Below are 22900 nucleotides of genomic sequence, written 5' to 3'. Positions count from 1 at the left end.
ACCATACTCAATGCAGACTAGTGTGTGCAGGTGTAGTTCTCAGTGAACCATGTTTTTAAGTGAGCTGTGAAGGTGGTGTATGTCTTTGATTTGAGTGGGTAGAGTTCCAGTTTTGTATTGCTTTGACCGAGAATGATGACTGACCAAAAGCACTCTTCCTGAATGGGACTGATAGGTCGCCACGTGTGGAGCTTCTAGTGGTCAGCCTGGTGTTGTTACGTTGAGTAACCAATGAGTTAAGAGGCGGAGGGGCTGTATTGTGCAGGATTGTGTAAACCAGAACGATGTTCCTATACTTTATTAAATCTTTCCCACTCAGGATGTTATGCTTGTTGAGGATGGTACAGTGATGGAAGCGGTTGGTTTCTGGTCCAGCACTTTGAGGGTTTGTTCAGGGTTGCTAGATACTATACTATCAGCCTCAGATGATTAGATATACTTAATTTATCTCAAATTGGGAATATGTTCATGTCAACAGGCATTACACAAGTTAAAAGTATAATAAAATAGAATAGAATACAAAAATAATAGACAACTAACAGTAACTATATACATTGCTGCCCTCTTGGCCAGATCGCTCCTGAAAAATAAATTGTAATCTCAATGAAACTTTTACCTCGTTAAATAAAGGTCATATCAACAGTAGAAAATAAAAGTAGAAAATATATCAAGTAAGTAAGTGAATACAAATATGTACTTTGTGTTTGCTGCAGTTTTAACATGCTATCATAAGAAGGTAGACATATATCATACACTTTGAACTGGCATTAATAGTAGCAGCGTTTCTTACCAAATAGATTCAACTTGACTTTACTCGACTCAACCCTGACTCACTTCTCGTTTCCTTTCCCTGTCATTTCTCAAACCCACCCTTCCATCTACATTCAGAGCATGCCATGGGCAGCGGAGCCATGCAATCAACTTGCTTAAGCCTCCAGAAAATAACAGTGATACTCAGAACGCTCAACCAAATAATACCTCTTCAAAACCGTCAAGTCCAAATCAAGTCAAGAGTGGTGTGCTGGGACAAAGGAATTTGATGCTACCGATAAAAAGAAAACCTGCCGTTCAACAACTCCCCCCCCCCCCCCCCCCTCCCACTTTCCTATGAATATAAAACAAAGAGGGAAGACAAGATGGATTTGTATTTTCCTTTCTAAAGTGCTACTCTGACTGACAATAGTCTGGAGTACACAGGGGAGGCTGCTGTTGTCATAGCAACAATCCCAGAGCCGAAACTATGGGCTGTTTTTGCAGCTTGCATCGTCACAGAGGAGGTGGATGACGTACAGTTTGGATCCTTTTAGGGATTTATTAATATGGCTGTTTTTGCGGCTCTTTAACTCAATAAATTCAGATTTTGTGTTTCCTGGTCTGCTTTATCCATCAGTCAGTGTTTGTGCTCATGTGTGTCTTTGTGTTTGATGTGCATGTCTGCCTGATGTGTTGTCGTCTCCCTGTTAGCTTGCGGTAATTAGGAATTTTGGTATGAAGTGAAAGACGCATCGCACCGCAGAGACAGAGAGACTGCAACACTTCACATGTTCACAAACACACACTATCTTTAGAGCACATCAAAGCCCCGAAATAGGCCTGGAGCGGTTTCCTCTCTCGGAAAACTACGGATGTTCTTGGTAAATATGTGTCCACCAGCATAATAGCGTAATGCATCTGGGAGAAGGTGTAAATATTGAATTCATGCCTCATGTTTTCTGTGTAAAGTAGAATGGAGGAGATGATTTAACGTGATATTTGTTGTGTTTTTACACTTTCCTGTTACGCTGTGTGTGAGAAAAGATACATACCTGCAAAGACTTCAGAAATGACTTCTTGGAAATGTCGAAAAAATGTCAGCTAATTTAAAAAGGTAACAAAAGCAATATACCTTCCTATTCCACTTAATTGCCCTTATTACTTGGTTTTGAATCTTGAATATTTCTCAAAACTTAAATATTTATGACCTAATGGGCAAATGTAGGCATGAAAGTCAAGTTAAGCGATAGATGTTGGATATTTGAAGGTTTTAAATGCAGTTATTTTAGTGGTATAAAAACAAAATAATACTTATTCTAAGGATAAGGAAGGAACTCACAAACCATATGAAAAAATACGTATTTTCTAAAATATTTTGAGCTTTTTCTTGCACTTCGAGAACGTGAATACTTCCACTTCCAGTGTGCCCGCACTTATATAACCAACCATGTGTAATTTCAACATTCCCATTGGCCTTGAGCTCTCTGACTATTATAGCAATATATATATTTATAGCTACTCTCACTCTAACTATACCATTATTTACGCGCAGCTATATTTGTGAGTAACGGTGATTTCTCCTCTCGGGTAATTGAGGTAATTGCTCTCCTGAAGGTAACTGTGCTATTATTACAGCTGAGAGAGGAGGATTGTGGGAGAGAGCTGTGGAGTGGAAGCAGGAAGCAGATATAGGACAAGAGGGAGCTTTTTGTGTGGGATATCTACACAAGAGGACGCTCTTCTGAGGCTCATTCTGCTGCATTGTGCTGAATGAAACCACCTGGAAAATAGTGTCTGTATATTTGTTAAAGAGGACAGGTGACATTGTGTTCAACCTTTTAACCAGGCAGGTTGACTGACAATATAGGACATGCAGATGTGTGTTTTCAAGTCTCTATACAGCATGCGTATATATTTACAATAATTGGGTCTATTTCTGAAAAGTCCTCCGGTGTACAAGTGCCATTTGTCGCTGTGTCACATTGTGGCAAATAAAAAAAGCCAACATTACAATGCTAACAAACCTACTAAATCCAACTTGTATAATAAGCTATATGACAATGTGATAACACATGAAGGAGATAGGATGTCAGTAGAGGAAGGAAGATGTGTCAGAACTTTTTCCAAAGATAAAACTGAGGTAATGGTTTTTGGAGCCAAGGCAGCACGTATAAAAGTTAGCGCTGAGCTTCAGTCTGCAATGTTCAAAACAACAGATGAAGCCAGAAATCTAGGTGTAGTCATGGACTCTGACCTGAGTTTCAACAGTCACATTAAAACAGTAACTAAATCAGCCTACTATCACCTAAAGAATATATCTAGGATTAAAAGACTAATGTCACAGCAGGATTTGGAAAAACGTGTCCATGCTTTTATCTTCAGTAGACTGGACTACTGCAATGGCGTCTTCACAGGTCTCACTAAAAAATCTATTAGGAAGCTGCAGCTGATTCAGAACGCCGCTGCTCGAGTCCTCACTAACACTAAGAAAGTGGATCACATCACTCCTGTTCTGAAGTCTTTACACTGGCTTCCTGTGTGTCAAAGAATAGATTTCAAAATACTGCTGCTGGTTTATAAAGCACTGAATGGTTTAGGCCCAAAATACATTTCTGACCTCCTGCTAAATGATGAACCATCCAGATCTCTCAGGTCTTCAGGGACTGGTCAGCTTTCTGTCCCCAGAGTCAGAACTAAACATGGAGAAGCAGCGTTCAGTTATTATGCTCCAAATATCTGGAACAAACTCCCAGAAACCTGCAGGTCCGCTGCAACTCTGACTACTTTTAAATCCAGGCTGAAGACTTTTCTTTTTGTCGCTGCTTTTAATTGAACTATTCACATCTCACTCTGCACTGTAACTTTTTATTCATGTATTTTTTCTTTTAATGTTTATTTTATTAGCTTTTCTTTTTAATGACTGATTTTATATGCCATTTTCTGAATATCCTTCATTGTTGTAAAGCACCTTGAATTGCCTTGTGTTGAAAGGTGCTATATAAATAAACTTGCCTAATCATCATAATTCAAAGTTGTCTTGTTGTCTTTATATCAAAGCATACATTTTCTTACCTGACTTTTAAAAAATATTTTTCTCAATAACTATGTGAATATAGCAACTTAATAAGATGAGCTATTATAAGATATGTAAATTCAAATGTGATAGACAACTGTGACTAAAATATACCTTTTGACATTACTGTATGTGCAATTAGTTTAAATTAGGATCTAATTTGCATATGTATGTTTAAAGATATATATTTATATAGTTTATTGTGATTTTCTAAATACTGTATATTATCTGTTACGTTATTTATTTATTTTTTGATACTTTTTCTATATATTTCAGTTTTTCTTATTCTTATGATTGTTGTTTTGAACACAATAGGTGTTTGCTTTTCAGGGGAAAGGGGGCTGTAGAAAATTGATTAAACGCACACATCTGCATTTTGCACTGAAGGCATTACACACCTGATGTGTTTTTAAGGGAAAGGGAAAATAAAAGTTCAAAATCAGACCTTTTGGTTAACGTGGCATGCTCAGTACAAACAGAGAGGCACATTTCTATCTTACTCACTACAAGACAGTTCACTAGCAGACACACTTCAGTCCCATGCTAACCTGGCCCTGCTGCTCAATTCCTTGTGTTCTTCCAGCTGTGCACTGGTGCTGCAAACATCCTGTTACACTTCATCCCAGCAGCACACACGGCTCTGCAGTAAGTGATAGAGTCGGGTTCACTGAACCATCTCCAGCAGAAACCGTGATTCACTGGACCAGCTGAGCTTTCGCCATTCTTAATCTATTCTCCTCCCCTCGGCATCACCTAATGTCAGCCTCCTTGTGTTCAGACAGCTCAGGAACCAGCTGACTGTCTTGTGTGAGTCACACCACTGCAGCATGCCATTATGAGGCTTTAAACACAGCAAAAGCAGCTCATTGGGTGGAGTTTTCATCAGCTGCTCTGCACAACACACAGGATTTCATAAATGAGCCAGTCACATGTTGCTATTATTATGTCCAGGCGCTGGAAATTGAATTAGCGAGAAAAGGGACAACGAGTGCTTAAGAAAAGGCACAAGGGATAAAGTCAAAGGGTCAGAAAGGGGAGAGACGAGGGGAGACTAGAAGCTGAGGATTCAGATGGAGCTGAAGCCTAAATGAATGTAATTATGGGATGTAATGGGCCAGCTCTGGCCTCACTTCCAGGTTAATTCAGTTTGGAGAATGTGAAGAGGACATGAGTGTGAAAGCAGAGGGGATGGAGATATGTGTGTCAGTGCTAAGGGATTTGTGTGTGTGTGTGTGTGTGTGTGTGTGTGTGTGTGTGTGTGTGTGTGTGTGTGTGTGTGCGTGCGTGCGTGCGTGCGTGTGTGTGTGTGTGTGTGTGTGTGTTAAAGGGAGGGTCAGTGAGTGCAAACTGTGTCTGTCGAGGATTTTTTTTTTTTTTACAAGAGGTGGGTGACTGAGCTGGCCTTGAAAGGATAAAGGGATAAAAAGTGCGTGTTTACAAGTGAGGGAGGGAAATGGTGAGAGACAGAGGTGAAGTTAAGAAAATATCAGAATGAGAAAAAGACAGAAACAGGGAGAGAGCGAGACGATGGAGAGATACTGTTTGAGTTTGTCTCACAGGAGGACAAATCCAATCAAGCTGCCGGACAAGAAGACAACATCTGCTGACGTCTGCCAGCTCATTAATGTTAATGGACTCCATTGTAATCAACCTGAAATCACCTGCGTGAGAAATGGCCTGCAAGGTCAGGAGAAGGGGAGCAAAGGCGCAAACAAGAGACAGGTATGCATGCCAATTAGAGAAACAAACACATGCTGACGCTGAAAAGGTTCCAAAGAGTTCATTTAGGAGTGTGGAAAAAGGGAACTGTAGATTTACAGAGAGATGGGTAAAAATCTCAGCTCAAGGGCTTTGGTACCAGCTTCAAAATGGTGCTGTTGCATGTAGTAAACTATCTGATATGTTGGCCTCTGCAATATAACTATTAGAGAAAGTTGATTATGTTACATTACATGTCATTTAGCTGGTGCTTTGATCAAAAGCCACTTTCAAAAAGTGCCCTAAACCATGAAGTAGTCTTTATGTAATCGTGCCGACAGACGGATAAAGTCAAACTTAAAAAACATTACCCTCTATGGCGGAGGATACAAATAAAGGGTTTGTATCCCTAAGAACACATGTATTCATGGGGAGCTGCATTAACATACACACACACACACACACACACACACACACACACACACACACACACACACACACACACACACACACACACACACACACACACACACACACACACACACACACACACACACACACACACACACACACACACACACACACACACACACACACACTACAGTTTTTCTCAATCGCTAAACCGACTATTTAGAATCAAAATTCCTTTCATCAAACCAACAGCACAGCCATCGAAACAGAAAACCATTTCTCTACAACAGTATACCATTTATCATTGATATCACACAAAATGCAGATGCTAAGCAGTGTTTTGCAAAACAGATCACACAATTCTCTAACTGAAGTTACAATTCTCTACACAAACATCACAAATCTGTTGTGTAACTCATGTCTACAAAACAAAATAATCTTCTCACAGTGGATAACACTTACTCCTCAAACCTAGACCATAGCTACACTAATTCACACTTGATGTGCAAAATATTAACACTTGTTATCAGTCAATCACCCCATTGAAAAAGGTAACTGCATGGAATGTACTGTATACCTTACAGTAATGATGTTACTGTTAGCTGATATCAATGACTTTCCTATAGTAATTGTAATTAGTGAGAATCCTATAAAAGACCTCCCTCACTTCAGTAAGATGTTTGTGTGAACAAAATGGCTGATCGAGTAGGTAGAGGAGCTCTGAGAGGAAGAAGGAACCCTGTTGTTCAGCGAGGAAGAGGGAACCCTGATGTTCAGAGAGGAAGAGGGAACCCTGTTGTTCAGAGAGGAAGAGGGAACCCTGATGTTCAGAGAGGAAGAGGGAACCCTGTTGTTCACAGAGGAAGAGGGAACCCTGTTGTTCAGAGAGGAAGAGGGAACCCTGTTGTTCACAGAGGAAGAGGGAACCCTGTTGTTCAGAGAGGAAGAGGGAACCCTGATGTTCAGAGAGGAAGAGGGAGGGCTGATGTTCAGAGAGGAAGAGGGAACCCTGATGTTCAGAGAGGAAGAGGGAGGGCTGTTGTTCAGAGAGGAAGAGGGAACCCTGTTGTTCAGAGAGGAAGAGGGAACCCTGTTGTTCAGAGAGGAAGAGGGAACCCTGATGTTCAGAGAGGAAGAGGGAACCCTGTTGTTCACAGAGGAAGAGGGAACCCTGTTGTTCAGAGAGGAAGAGGGAACCCTGTTGTTCAGAGAGGAAGAGGGAGGGCTGTTGTTCAGAGAGGAAGAGGGAACCCTGATGTTCAGAGAGGAAGAGGGAGGGCTGTTGTTCAGAGGAAGAGGGAACCCTGTTGTTCAGAGAGGAAGAGGGAACCCTGTTGTTCAGAGAGGAAGAGGGAACCCTGTTGTTCAGAGAGGAAGAGGGAACCCTGATGTTCAGAGAGGAAGAGGGAACCCTGTTGTTCACAGAGGAAGAGGGAACCCTGTTGTTCACAGAGGAAGAGGGAACCCTGTTGTTCACAGAGGAAGAGGGAGGGCTGTACGTATGCGTGGTGGAAGAGTTGAAAGGGGACCAATGCGAACAGTAGTTTCGGACAACACCCGTGCAACTATTGTGAACCACGTCATAAACCATGGCATGTCCCTCAGTGAGGCTGGCCAAAGGGTTCAGCCCAATATACGGAGATCAACAGTGGCATCCATTATTAGGATCTTCAGGCACGAAAATAGGTAAGCTACTGTAACCCTTTTTTACAGCACTTCATGCATTTCTATTTTTATGTAGGTTTCGATCACTGTTTTTATATTACAATACATAACATTCTCAAATATGTATTGATAGAACTGAAAGAGCACCCCGCTCTGGTGGCAGAGGAAAGGCCTTTACTCCAGAACAAGAGTCTGCCATTGTTGATATGGTTGTGGCCAACAATGAAATCCGCTTAAGGGAGATTCAGGCCAGAATAATTGCAGACCAGGATGTCTTCAGTAACATTCCATCTATAAGTGTTGCAACCATTGACCGGGTGTTAAAGAGGCACCACCTCAGAATGAAACAGATCTATAATGTTCCTTTTGAACGCAACTCTGACCGTGTGAAGGAGTTAAGGCACCGGTATGTACAGGTAAGGACCTCAATCACAGTGATGGCTTGCCTATATTTTTAGTATGTCGGACTGCTTACAGTAATGTAAAACGGTCCTCTGTTTGTTTCATTTTCTTTAGCGAATGATGGAGCTGGAAGGCAATGCATTACCACATGTTTTTGTATATGTGGATGAAGCAGGCTTCAACCTCTCCAAAGTGAGGAGACGTGGGAGGAACCTTATTGGGCAAAGAGCAACAGTCTTTGTTCCAGGCCAAAGGGGAGGAAACATAACAATGTGTATTGTTGTATCTCGACACAAGGCGTCCTTGCTCACATCCCTGTAATGGGAGCATATAACACGCAACGTGTCCTTGCCTTCCTGGATGTCCTGTATGACTGACTTGTGCCACCAGAAGAGAGGGATCAAGTGAGGTCGGTTCACGTGGTTATATGGGACAATGTGACATTCCACCACTCTCGTGACGTGAGGGCATGGTTTGAGGCTCATCCACACATGGCCATGGAGTTCCTCCCTCCATACTCCCCATTTCTAAACCCCATTGAGGAGTTCTTCTCTGCCTGGAGATGGAAGGTTTATGACCATCATCTTCATGACAGACTCCCCTTTTGGACGCAATGAATGCTGGCTGTCGGGACATCTCTGCGGAATCCTGTCAAGGGTGGTGTCGACACGCAAGGAGATATTTCCCACGCTGCCTTGCAAGGGAAGACATACGCTGTGACGTAGATGAGGCTATGTGGCCAGACAGACGCCAAAGAGCAGATCAGTAAAGCTATATAGATCTCATTCTCTGCTTTACTGCTTTTACTATTTACCTATGTTATTTTTTTTCCAGTGTATTGCTATTCATCTTTTGTTTCTGTTACGGTGCTCTTCTGAAAGGGAGACAATAAAAACAATGACATAGTTACAGTAACATACTGTTTTTCCTATATGTAAGTTTGTTTCTCCCGACTTGTCAGTTTTCCGTTCAGTTTCCAATATCGATAGCTTGAGGTTTGCGTATTGATGATTGTAGTCAGTATTTAGTGTTCACTTAGTAATGACTGTTCAAATAGTCTTCTAATGAGCTGACAAATGTTTGTTTTTGGAGAAGGTATCTGGTTTTGGAAGGGGTATTTTTAGTTTTGAGAGCCTTAGAGCACTTTGCAAGAAATGTATATGTTTATGGTAGAATGTGTTATTATGGTGACCAGAGTTTCAGCTATGAAAACACATTTGTCTCATTAGAGGACAATTTGTTCTGTTTCGATCGACTTGTTCTTTTTTGTGACCAGTATTTCCAGTTTTGGTCATGTAAGTGCATTTTGCAAAAGAGTTATGGCAAGTGTGTTTCTGTTTAGATGGCTATGTTCTTGTTTTGAAGAAATGAATTTTGATTCTAAATAGTGGGTTTAGCAATTGAGAAAAACTGTAATATGTCCAACTCACTTGTGACCTCCAGTAGCGACACATATGCATAAAATATAAATACACAAATGTGCGTGCTCACATACTCAAATTAGTGTGCGCAGCCCTGATGAACTCATTTGTCTTTGCTGTGAGGGAGGCGATGTACAGAGGACACATGATTATTAGCAGACTAAACTTAGAGCACCGTGGTGAGCGGGGGATCAGTTTGAGGCCGACCGTGACATTTTGTATGGACATGGTGTCCTGACTCAACACCTAATGAGTGAGTGTGTGGTGTGTGTGTGTGGTGTGTGGTGTGTGTGTGTTGTGTGTTGGTGGTGTGTGGGTGTGTGTGTGTGTGTGTGTGTGTGTGTGTGTGTGTGTGTGTGTGTGTGTGTGTGTGTGTGTGTGTGTGTGTGTGTGTGTGTGTGTGTGTGTGTGTGTGTGTGTGTGTGTGTGTGTGTGTGTGTGTGTGTGTGTGTGTGTGTGTGTGTGTGTGTGTGTTTCGACATACGGTTGAACATGCCCCGAAAATAAGACTTCTAGTCCGTTAAAAAAACAAGAATAAGCGATGAGAAGGTGAAGGTTACAGTGGGAGAGCATGACAACGGAAAGACTATGACTATGTACTCCTGTGGACAGGCTTTAAGGATGGCAAAGAAAACTGCACCCTCTGTAGAATAGTTATTATAAAAAGGGACTAGTTACTAAATACATATGTGGGAATCTTAACTAATTTAAAGTGTTTTTTTTCCCTTGTAAAGTTGCACATAATTTAAGAATGCTGTAAGCTAATGGTAATGGATATGATACAACTTTGCTGAGGAGAAGAGTCTTCTATCAAATATGAAGCACTTTGACATTTTAAAATGCCAGAACTGAGTAGATTCCTCCAAATTGAACTTCCTTCCGATCGGCACAATTCCCCAATTCCATCATGGGGGATTTAAAAGCTGTGCATTTTAAACGTTTTGCAGTCTGATACCTCATCACACCAACGCAACTCCGGTTCAAGCTCCGTGCTAGAGCTTTTCAGGTTCAGAACCGGTTCTTCGGTTTAGCTCCGGCTCTTTTCACACCGCCCAGAGTCCGACTGGTGCTGCGTCATTGCGTCATTGTTTGCGTCATGACGTAACCGTTTGCGTGCCTGCTTCATAAAGCCAAACCGCGCGGAAACCCCTCACAGCTGACACCGACAGCAACAACAATGGCTGATTGTGCTCCAGCTTCCTCTGTACCTCTTCGGAAGACCAGATTCCCAGCAGGTAGCTGGTCTCTTCAGTGGACCACTGCTGCTTGTTAAGTTTCTCCATCGTTGTGTACAAACTGGATACAACGCCGGCTTTTTGTTGTTGTTCAGGAGTTGATCCCGCCCCTGCCCCCGCCTCGACGTAAGCGTGACGTATGCGGTGCTTTTGCTCTAGCTGGACAATGTGTTGGTGCTTGAAACGAACCGGATTCCGGAGCTAAGAGGCTGCTCCGCTGCGGTGTGAACAGGAAAACCCGGTGCTTTTCAAGCTCCAGCTCCGAACCGGCCCCGAAACACCGTTGGTGTGAAGGAGGTATCAAATCTGCAAACATGAGTTATTCTGTCTACAGTGGTGCAACGTTATCCCGTGTCTTGGATCAAAACTGCTGCTTGGCCTCCAAACACTCAGCTTCAACACTATGTATATCTGAGACGACTGCAGCTCTCCCCGGCGCATCTGTTTCCATATTTTTCCCATCCCTCCGTCCCATCCATCAGAGAAAATGTCCATCTCTTTCCCAACCCAATGAATTCACCTTAATTAAATCTCTCCGTTCTCCCTGTCCCCATTCAACCCTCATTGAACCCTTTCTCTCTCTCCACTCTCAATGCACCTCTTTCCCTGAATATTTCATGACGAAAAACCATAACATCGGCTTTGCATTGCCAACATCAGAATGACATCCTGTATGAGTGACTGATAGATAGCTTTAAGCTAATGATGCTTGTAGCTTCTTCGTCATTAAAAGCTCATTTGGACAGATTACAAGATCAATTTCTTCCTCTGAGGCAAGAGACTTGTGGGTTCAAGGTTTTGACGAGGACACATGATGGATGGACGATCATTCAAACTGCAACAGTGGATTTCAGTGTGCTGTAATTTCAACATAACTTAAAAATACCCATCCTCTTGATGTCCTATCACTTACTCTCTGTCTCAATTAAACTTGTTGTTGTATTAGGCACATACATTAGTTAAGAATGCTCCAGGAACTGGTTTAGGAATTGAAACAACTCAAAAGAAACAACTCAGACATAATGGAAGAATTACACTTTTTTGGGCATTATTGATTGATCTGTCCATTAGCTTTTCCATTAGCCTTTTGCTATATAAAATGTCGGGAAATAATTGTTTAACACCTAGCTACATATAGCAGCAGAGATGCTAGGAAGACTCTTGTTAACATAAAATATGTTAATGTGACCAATATTTAGCATGGTATTCTTTGCTAATTAGGTTTAGGTTTAGGAAGCCTAAATGCAATAAATAGGACAGCAATGGTTGTCTATAGTGCTCAGAAAGATGCATATATCCCTCAACAAGTATACCTTTCTTGGTTAACTCTGGTACCTGTCCCACCCCAAGGGCCTCGAGCCACTCTACAGGTATCTGCAGGTGCACTGTCACTTTCACTCTCCCCCAGACACAGAGGCCTTGTTGTTGTTCCAGTTGTTCCAACATCACAGCTCCTCAGTCTCTCATCCATCTATCACAATGACATCTTCTGGCACATGGCTGCAAACCCAAATACCAAGTGTGATAAACAGCTACACTACAAAAACTCGAAATCTTGCCAAGTATATTTGTCTAATATCTAGTCAGAATATGTATTTACACTTAAATAAGACATAATAACTATAAGACTATAAGACATAATAACTTCAGAAGTAACACTGCAGTGAGATATCATCTTGTTAAGTCAAAACAAATCTTATTTTGAATTGTATCCCAGATGAAACACGTTTTTTTACATATCTATTAGAAAATCACCAGAAAACAGAACACCTTTGAGCATTTGAGGCTTATATTGTAACACAACAATTCCTGAATCTGGTCAAATATAGTTCAAAATGAGATCTCCCAGCTAATTACAAGATCTGATTTATCTAAATATCCTTTCTTATTTCAAGAAATCTTACCAAGCAAATGTTCACTATCGTTCTATTGGCAGATGTTTGTACTTATTTCAAGTGAAAACAGCTTATTTTCCTTAATGTTTAACAGAGTAGAAGACTATATATCAACTTTATATTCAAATAGTCATCCGAGGGGAAACACTGTGCCGTCAACAAATCAACCAGACATCACAGCTTAAGACTCTGCTATCTCAGACACAGCAACGATATAGGAAAAGTTAATGTAATTGATGGGAATATACATCGTATGACCTTTCATTTCATGGAACTAACCTCTCTCTCTTATCTAATTTCCCTGTCTTCCCATTCTTATCAACCCCATTATAATGAAGTAACTGCAGATACATTGGAGCAAATCGTTATGAATCTCTCATAATGCCACTCTGTAATGAATATGGCCGCGCTAAATCACATTAACCTTTTTGAGGCTTGCAGATGCTCGGCGTGGCTGAAGAAAATTGATATCTCTGCCGTCTGATGATGATGATGATGATGATGACGATGCATTGTGGGTTTCTGTTTCACCTTGAAAAGATGGGTTTGTAGGGTTGTGCGCTTTAAGACAATACCAGAAATCGTACTAAATGCAACAAAATTACCGTCTTCAGCTTCCGAAACTTTCCCCTCCGGTCATCCTCACTTCAAAATGTTTTATACAGTCAAAGATTTAAGGGGGAAATGCCTTTATCAAAGTTGTTCCTGCTGGCATTGAACCCCAAAGGAACTGGACGACAGATTGAACAGACAAAGCAAAGGAGCCCTGAAGTAAAATCAGAGAAGAAGGAGTTCCTTTATGCATTATTCAGCATTTCGTCATCATTAACATATTTGTGTTGTGACTCGACAGATATGTTAGGTTTAGTTATGTTTTTACTCTAGTTTTGATCTTGTCACTTCCTGTTTTTATTTTGAAAGTAATCTTTCCTGTCATTCCAGATCCCACACTTCCTGCCTTTGTGTGTTTCCCGCCCGTGAGATTGCTTGGCCCTGCCCTGATTGTTTTCACCTGTGCCCATCCCCCTCACCTATATATAGGTGTTCCTTTGTCAGTTCGTTATGTTTCATGTCGTGAGCACCTAGGCCTTTTGACTCCTGATACGTACCTTGAGATTTAGACCTTTTGCCAAGTGAGTTTTTGTGTTGCTGTACAACTTAGTTTTGGCTGTTTAACTACTTTCTATTTTTTGTTATTAAAGAACATTCTATTTTTGGACAACTGTCTCCAAGTCCTGCTTTTGGGTCCTGCGTCCTGTGTCTCGGTTCACAACACTTTTCTGACTATATGGTTTCTATTTTGCTATATTTGATTGGCAGATTAATTAACATAGCTGAAGTTTTCGACTTAGTGGGAAGCTGCATTAATGTCACGTAAATCTTAAAGGTTGGCGGTTTAACCCAGGCTGATCCTCTCAACATGTCAAAGGGTATCTAAAGCAAGACGCTGATCCCAAATTCCATCCAAAACGAGGTAAAAAGTGCATTTCTTTGGACAAAAGTGCCTACCGAATGCAATATTTGTAAGTAGGTTGATGTTTTGAGAGAGAAAAATCACAGACATTTACTGAAAATTACAGATTATCAGAGGAAAAATATGTACAGGCATTCTCTTTCATTGCTATTGATTTGCTTTAGGCGCACTCAGGGATGCATCATGTAGAAATTCTGGCTTCCTGCACTTGGAATGAAATCAGACGACACTTTCAGACACTTCATTAACTTTGATTCCCCAAACACTAAGAGCTGCTTACTAAGCACACATGCTGGCACCGAGGCAGCCGCACGTGTCCAAAGTGCCAGTTCTCATTTACTAAAGTGTGCACACAAGTATTTAGCATGTAGAAGTGGAAACCAAGGAATCTTGGTGTTATATTTGATCAGGATTTATCCTTTAACGCCCACATAAAATCAATTTCAAGGACCGCCTACTTCCATCTACGTAACATTGCAAAAATCAGGCATATCTTGCCTCAAAACGATGCAGAGAAACTAGTCCATGCATTTGTTACTTCAAGGCTGGATTATTGTAACTCCTTATTATCAGGGTGTACCAAGAAGTCAGTCAAGTCGCTTTAGCTGATTCAAAATGCTGCAGCTCGTGTACTAACCAGAGTTAGGAAAAGGGACCACATTACTCCTGTTCTGGCTGCCTTACACTGGCTCCCTATAGAACACAGGATAGAATTTAAAATTCTTCTTCTCGCCTACAAAGCCCTTAATGGGCAGGCGCCATCTTACCTTAACTCATTATACCCTACTGTCCTACTAGGCCCATTGCGTTCCAATAATGCAGGGTTGTTGGTTGTTCTTAGAGTCCAGGGCCAGACTGGGACAATAAGTCAGGCCGGGAATTATACACCCAGCCAGGCCACTACCAGTTTTCTTTTGTGCCATTTTCCTGGATTTATTTGTCAATATTTACAGCGTTGCTGCCTGTAGAGGAAACTTCTGTGTAGCTATGCACTGGGAGTCACCGACTCAGGAAGGAGACACGGGAAGAGCAGTAGCTTTGATGTCAAACACATGATGGTTTATTTGGAGTTAACGGCCGGAGGATTCACATCACAAGTCCAAGAGTCAGAGGTTCTGACTTCACGGTAGAGTTGCCACGTCAATTCTGAAGAACTCTACCCCAGACCCATGTATTTAGCTAGTTCAGAGAGCATCATCAACATGCTGCATAACAAGATAGAATGATAACACCTCTATCAGCTGACGCCAACAGGCAGGAACAGGGAGACAAAACACTGAGAGCACAGCAGCCAAGGTTACAGGTGCCTGTGCTCAGTCAGGACAGTTTGAACTGATACACTGGGTCAAAGTTATGGGCCTTGGAAAATATTCCACAACACTGCCCGTAGTGATAGCCCTAAACTTTAAATCTACTACCCCAGAATAAACATATGGACATGGGTTACTATTTAAAAAAAATTTGCAAATCTATTTAGGAACCTATCCATGTGAACATATTTTAAGTGGAGGTGGACCTCAAATCCTCTAGGGGGGTCCGGGGACATGCCCCCCCGGTAAGATTTGTATTTACATGTTGGACTTAAATGCATCAATCTGGTGCACTTTGAGGGGAAATAAAGAGACTACACCCATATGAAACAGAACTGTATACGTTTAAATAATCATAAAATCATAAAATCATGGCCATAACCAATAACACCATATCCAATGTGAAAAAACATTGACACTTGTTTATTTATTTGTTTTTGGTTCATTTATAGTTGTGAGTGTGTCTGTGCTCCTGAACCAGCCTCTCCTGTCTCCCCCCTCTCTCCTGTCTCCCTCCTCTCCCCCTGCTCCTCTTTGAGGCAGCAGCAAAGACTAGTTTTAGCTCTCAACAAGTTTTAAAAGTCTATCTTACCTTTTTTCACCTAGTTAACATTTTTATTATTATTCATGCATATTTTACTAATCACTCCCCCTTCAAATATGTGTGGAAATATGTGTTTACATAAATGGTGACCAAACCGTTTGAGACCCACTGAGATAACTTAGACTAAGTTAACTATCTAAACACTCAGAGAGTCCTTTACCTCACCTGAGCTGAGGTTATCAGTCTCTCAGTCTGACTGGAGAGGACTCTCCTCCACCTTGTTGACAGCTCATTATATCCGTTAGCGCAGCTAGCTAGCACCAGATGCTAACAACAACAATGCATGCGCTTTCTTTCTCGCTCGCTCGCGCGACACATACACACCCTCCCGAGCTTGAATGACACACAGACCAATTGAGGAACATTAGTATATGATCTGTATGAAAGTGGCCATGTCGGCAGGCCACATCATGTAGACAGCCAATCACCCTCTGTGAGGCAGAGTCAGACCCACATTTGCGCAGCGTTGCGTTCACAATACATACATAATAAAAAAAAAAATCCTCAGGCCAGCAGGCCACTTAACCATGCACTTAACGGGCCAGGCCATCGGGAAACCTCCCGGTCCTCCCGATGGCCAGTCCGGGCCTGCTAGAGTCTCTAAAAGTACAATGGGAGCCAGAGCCTTTTCTTATCAAGCTCCATATTTGTGGAATCAGCTTCCAGTTTGTGTTCGGGCGGCAGACACCCTATGCGTTTTTAAGAGTGCGCTTAAGACCTTCCTTTTTGATAAAGCTTATAGTTAGGGCTGATTAGATTCAGCCCCTAGTTTTGCTGATATAGGCTTAGTTTGTCGGGGGACATCTTACTTCTTCCTTCTCTCTGTCTATACCTGTGTACTCTCATGTTCCGATTAACCCAGCTTCCCCAAATGTCTTTCTTTTTGGTGTCTATATACGCCGGGATCCGGAGTCATGGATGATCCTGCGCTCCTCTGTCCTGGATCGCGAGCCCTGGATCTTGAGTCGTGGCTATGGTCCTGGATCATAGGTCCTGGATGGATATCCTTGTGGATTCATCTTCCTATTATACACACATGCATTTCCAAACATTTGGACTACCTATGTTGCAAATATATTATCTTTTCACTTTACACACGGCATCTATTGCACGTCTGTCCGTCCTGGGAGAGGGATCCCTCCTCTGTTGCTCTCCCTGAGGTTTCTCCCATTTTTCCCTTTAAACTGTGGGTTTTATCCGGAAGTTTTTCCTTGTACGATGTGAGGGTCTAAGGACAGAGAGGGTCGTATTGTCATACTGATATTCTGTACACACTGTGAAGACCACTGAGACAAATGTAACATTTGTGATATTGGGCTATATAAATAAACATTGATTGATTGATTGATTGATTGAAACCTCCAGCTACATTTGCATTAAAAAGTATGCATCCTGTGTCCTTTGCTGTCAAATCACACTTTAATGCATTAAAACCAATTGTACCATTTTGCTGTGTGAGCAAGATGACTGTAATGAATGCTATGGGTACACTAGGGTATACAAAAGTCTTGGTGATAATGAGTGTCCATCTGTATGACTGTAAGCATTCCAGATGGTGCAAAGCCTGGTGTGTTGTTAACCTGCAGTGTACCAGCTCTCCTCACCCATCTGCGCTGCTCACATGCTTTGAAATTGAAGCAAAACAAGATTAGTTATATGCAAAACTAGTCGCATGCATGTGGAACTTCAAGAGAGGAAAGTGAAGACAGTTATAGGCAGGAGGGAGACGAAACATGAAAGGTTAATGTGGCAAAAAGTTTGAGGGAAACTAGCAGCAGCAGTCGGTGAACTTGCTGGTGGAGTCTTTGCAGTATTCTGATTGGTTGGCTTGGAGACAGGAGCATTTATACATTATGGGATCGTTGGTCCCAATACAAAAATGAATGTCGTAAAATAAAAGTTTATAGGATTAAAACTACAACAGGACATTTGGAAAAAAAGCAACAAATTCTAATCATAGTTTAAATATTTTACAAAGCATTTTGTTCTAAAACAAATACTAACCTACACTTAAGTTATATAATCGCAACAATATTTTGCTACTTCCACTAATACATTTTAAGTGTTTACTTCATGATGCAGTACTTACACTAACTTACTTAACTATTAAAGTGTTGTATGATGATGCTTTAATAGTGTTTTGTTGTCTAATGAGTTTGCAAATCAATATTTTCCTTATCAAACTAGGAATCAAATGGAAAAGACGATAAAAACACTAAAATGTGCTCTTAGTCAAATAAATCTCACTCAAATGTAATCTGAGCACACACTGGACCTCCATTATCTCATCACTGTCAACTTTTTCTCCATCTTCGAGTCAAAAACAGCTTTAACTGTAGCCTTACTGTACATTTGAACCACAACGTACGATGACATATTACTATTTTAAGCGATTAACAAAGTAAATTCCCTCATCAGAGCTGAAATGCACCTTAATTCCCTCAGGCAGGAGTAGGGGGACTCAGTTTGGTGGATTTGTATTTGTTTCCATTACTGTGCCACTAACACACACACACACACACACACACACACACACACACACACACACACACACACACACACACACACACACACATACACACACACACACACACACACACACACACAAACACACACACACACACACACACACACACACACACACACACACACACACACACAATATGTCTACAGGCGTTAAAATAGAGCCAAGTGGGTCAGGCATCACTCCAGTGACTTTAGAGCTGCATTTACTCACCTGCAGACTTAAACTGCTCAGGGTGGTATACAACTGCTTTATAACCCTGTATGTGTGTGTGTGTGTGTGTGTGTGTGTGTGTGTGTGTGTGTGTGTGTGTGTGTGTGTGTGTGTGTGTGTGTGTGTGTGTGTGTGTGTGTGTGTGTGTGTGTGTGTGTGTTAACGTGTGCATGCCTCTGTGTGTGCCTCTGCAACCCGTTTCCTTGAGGCTTGTTTGCCTGTAGGGAATACCAGCAGCAGGGGAGCTTTCTTCATTACAGTACATGCCACTTTTGCTATCATAAGCCATCTGAAAAGCCTGGTTATCAGCAGGAACATTTCATCCTAAAGAAAACACCTTAAATGTTGCTTGAAATACCTCAATTCAAATTATACACTTAAAAAATGTGAATCTGTATCTTTATTGGACCTGTTTAGGGGAATATGGCCCTGGAAAAATAATGATGCAATCATGCTTAAATGTTCTTTTGTCTAAAAAAACAAACGTGAAGCAACGTTAGCATCGATGCTAGCCTAGTATTCATTGCCCTTTTATAGCTCTGTTTTGGTCTCCATCTTTTGCTGTTAAATTTGTCCAATTCTTGAGCCAGCGACCCGCTAACTTTGCCTTTTTGCTGTCTGGTGCTCTGCAGGTTGAGTACAGCAGAGCTTTTCTGCTGAGAGATTAACGCTACTTCACGCGTGATACAGCATCTGGTCGTGTAAGCGTCTGTTTGGGAATGAAACCAAGGCCTTGACCTATTGTTAATAAACCATTTATTATTAAAGCTGCTATAATGACTCCATTATAACAATTTACACTGGATTTGATATTTGAGTGTCTTTCGTTCGTTCGTCATGTTGTTTTAATTCAGTATCAAGTGGGTTAAATCTGTGGAAAGAGTGCAACAGTGTGTATTGGTGTGTGTGTGTGTGTGTACCAGTGTTGTAGTCAAGTCACCAATTCACGAGTCCAAGTCACTCTCGAGTCACCACTCTTCGAGTCCGAGTCCAAATCCGAGTCACCAAGGGAGAGTCGTAGTCGAGTCCGAGTCCAAGTCCGAGTCACCCAAGGAGTGTCCGAGTCGAGTCCGAGTCATCATTACCTGTGTTCGAGTCCGAGTCACAAGTCTTCATGTATTAACCTTCGTGGATATATGTTTTGAAATGTAGCTGCTCCTCTACATTGCTTTCATCCTGTCATGTTATACTAATCTGTCTATTGAACTGCTGTGAAGCGAGTTTGGCTACAATTCTTGTAATAGGTGCTATACAAATATAAAGCTTATTACTGATATTATTATTATTATATATAAATAAACTATATTTAAAATTTTGCGCTGCTCTTTCCCAATGTGGAAGCAGAATGTGTGAAAGCATACAGCAGATGCGGGGTGTGTCTCTAGACATCTCTAGACTGGAATAGCGGGGCTCAGTCCGTGAACTCGCTTCACAGGTGCACACGCCAGGATAGAGGCCTCGAGTACTCCATCTCTGGTGTGTACTATATGAACATGATGACAGTCACAGGAAGACTGCACCTTCAGTTTCTTTAACCTCTGCACCTGACTCTGTGAGCATCCACAGCAGTTAATTAAACCGCTAGTGCTGCGTACCGGTACGCCGAACCGGTACTGGACTTGTAAAAAGTTTCGGTTCAAGTCCGGTTAAAACCGGAACGTCGGGAACCGGTACTTGGACTCTCAAAAATACTAGCGCTTACGTATATTCTCCTTTTTGTTCTAAACCATCTAAAACCTTCCATAGATCGAGAAATTTGCGCTGAGAAAAGACGAAAAACATCGTGTCGGCTTCTGATATGGCGGCCATTACTGAACTCACAAAGTCTCGCAAAATATCGCAACTGCGAGCGAGATCTGTGTGACGTCAAGGGAAGCTAGCGATGTGATTGGCTTAGACATAGTGTCTTGAGTCTTGACAGCCCACAGTCTCCTCACTGTCCGAGTGACATAGATGATAGATGCTTAAGTTAACTATGTATGACATTTGTATCAAAATTGTATGTATGTATGTACATCACTATGTATGTAGTATGTTGTGGTGACCACCTATTAATACACTGGGACATAATTCATACATGGAACTACAGTTGGGGCTATTGTTTCCACACGGACATATATGTGTTGTTATCTATATATGTTGTGTGCCCTCCTGGCTCTTTCTCTTGTCGTCCCGGGCTGCGACCCAACAACATCTACATTTCTGCTGCTCATTAAAGCAAGCTTTGTACCTCCATTGCACCGCCTCCGACTCCCTATCTCTCGGCACTACACTGGTGACCCTGACAGCGTCTTGGGAAGTTTCCGAGACGGACCCGAACACGGCAAAGGAAACTCAGGTTTCTTTCTCGAAATGCTGGGGATTTTTTGGAGTCGACCGTGGCTGCTACAGGCACGCGGACTGAGGCTCGGTGCGCGCCTCGCCGAATGGCTGGGGATGTTGCTCGTCATTCCCGCATCTGCCTTCCGACTACAGAGGGGACGATGCACGACCTGCTGGGTAGGGATGAACCCGATTGCTGCCTCGTGGAGTTTCTTCGGGGCGTGCGGCTGCACGTCCCAGCTGCGCTAGCTAACGACAACTAGCAGCTAACCACGTTGGCTAACTACGGCTAGCAGCTACCGATGGCTGCCAGCTAACGGCTATCTACCCTTTTGAGTTTTTGTTTTCTTTCTGGTGCCGGAGAGGAGGTTCGACCAGCCGGTTGACCTCATGTGGACACTCTCACCTTTTTCACCACCTCCACGGCGGTTCCAGACGCCACTCACGTTTCCATCGACGCCTGGGTGGTGCACTCCTGGACCCCGTCTCGCCTCGACGGTTTTGGACGTCGCCCATGCTGCCATCGGCCCGTGGGTGGCGCGCTCCGGAGCCTGTCTGGCCTCTCCTGCCTTCCGGGGATATCCAGACGCCACTCACGTTCATCGGCGCCTGGGTGGCGCACTCCTGGACCCCCTCTCGCCTCGACAGTTCCGGACGTCGCCCATGCTCCATCGGCCCATGGGTGGCGCGCTCCGGGACCCTGTCTGGCCTCTCCTGCTTCCCGGGGATGCCTCCGCGCCTGCTGAGGACTTCATGCCCGCCGCCGCAGCACGTCTGCCTGCGGCCGGGTTTCTCTCCTGCTTCCCGGGGATACCTCGACATCTGCTGAGGACTTCATGCCCGCCGCCGCGGCACGTCTGCCTGCGGCCGGGTTGCTCTCCTGCTTCCCGGGGATGCCTCGACGCCTGCCGAGGACTTCGTGCCCGCCGCCGTTGCACGTCTGCCTGCGGCCGGGTTGCGCTCCTTCCTCCCGGGGGGACTGCTCCTCTCTTCCGGGGATACCTCGACGCCTGCCGAGGACTTCGTGCCCGCCGCCGTTGTGCGTCTGCCTGCGGCCGGGTTGCGCTCTTTCCTGCTGGGTTCTCCGCGACACCTACTGCGGCCCCCTTACGACGGCCCGCCCCCGGTGTGGGTGCCCTCGCCCTCGTTAGGGCCCCTGCCCTCTCCTGCGGCCCCCTTTCGTGGCCCGTTCCATGGCCCGGTCCTCACCTGCGGCCCCACCCTCCTCGGCCCCTGTGGTGCTTCCTCCACGGACTCGAGGATTTTTTTGCCATGTTTGAATTCTGGGGGGGCTTGTGTGGTGACCACCTATTAATACACTGGGACATAATTCATACATGGAACTACAGTTGGGGCTATTGTTTCCACACGGACATATATGTGTTGTTATCTATATATGTTGTGTGCCCTCCTGGCTCTTTCTCTTGTCGTCCCGGGCTGCGACCCAACAACATCTACATTTCTCCTGCTCATTAAAGCAAGCTTTGTACCTCCATTGCACCGCCTCCGACTCCCTATCTCTCGGCACTACAATGTACTGTATAATGTACACATGAAGAGTTGTAGAAAAGACATGGTGTACAGCAGAGATGGAGCACTCGAGTCCTGGACTCGGACTCGAGTCGGACTCGAGTGCCGATTTTTGGGACTCGTGACTTGACTCGGACTCGCGCACTGATTGACGCGACTCGGACTCGGACTCGTGAATTTTCACGCACGATGACTTGGACTTGGACTTGGACTCGAACACAGGTAATGATGACTCGTACTCGGAGTCGGCTCGGACACTCCTTGGATGACTTGGACTTGGACTCGGACTCGAGCAAGTATTCTCTGGAGTCTGATGTTCTCTGTGTCTTGGCGTGTGCACCTGCGAGGCGAGTTAACGTACTGGGCGCGC

This window comes from Gymnodraco acuticeps, unplaced genomic scaffold (assembly GCF_902827175.1).
Source record: "Gymnodraco acuticeps unplaced genomic scaffold, fGymAcu1.1, whole genome shotgun sequence".
NCBI lineage: Eukaryota > Metazoa > Chordata > Actinopteri > Perciformes > Bathydraconidae > Gymnodraco > Gymnodraco acuticeps.
This window is presented reverse-complemented; position numbering follows the sequence as displayed.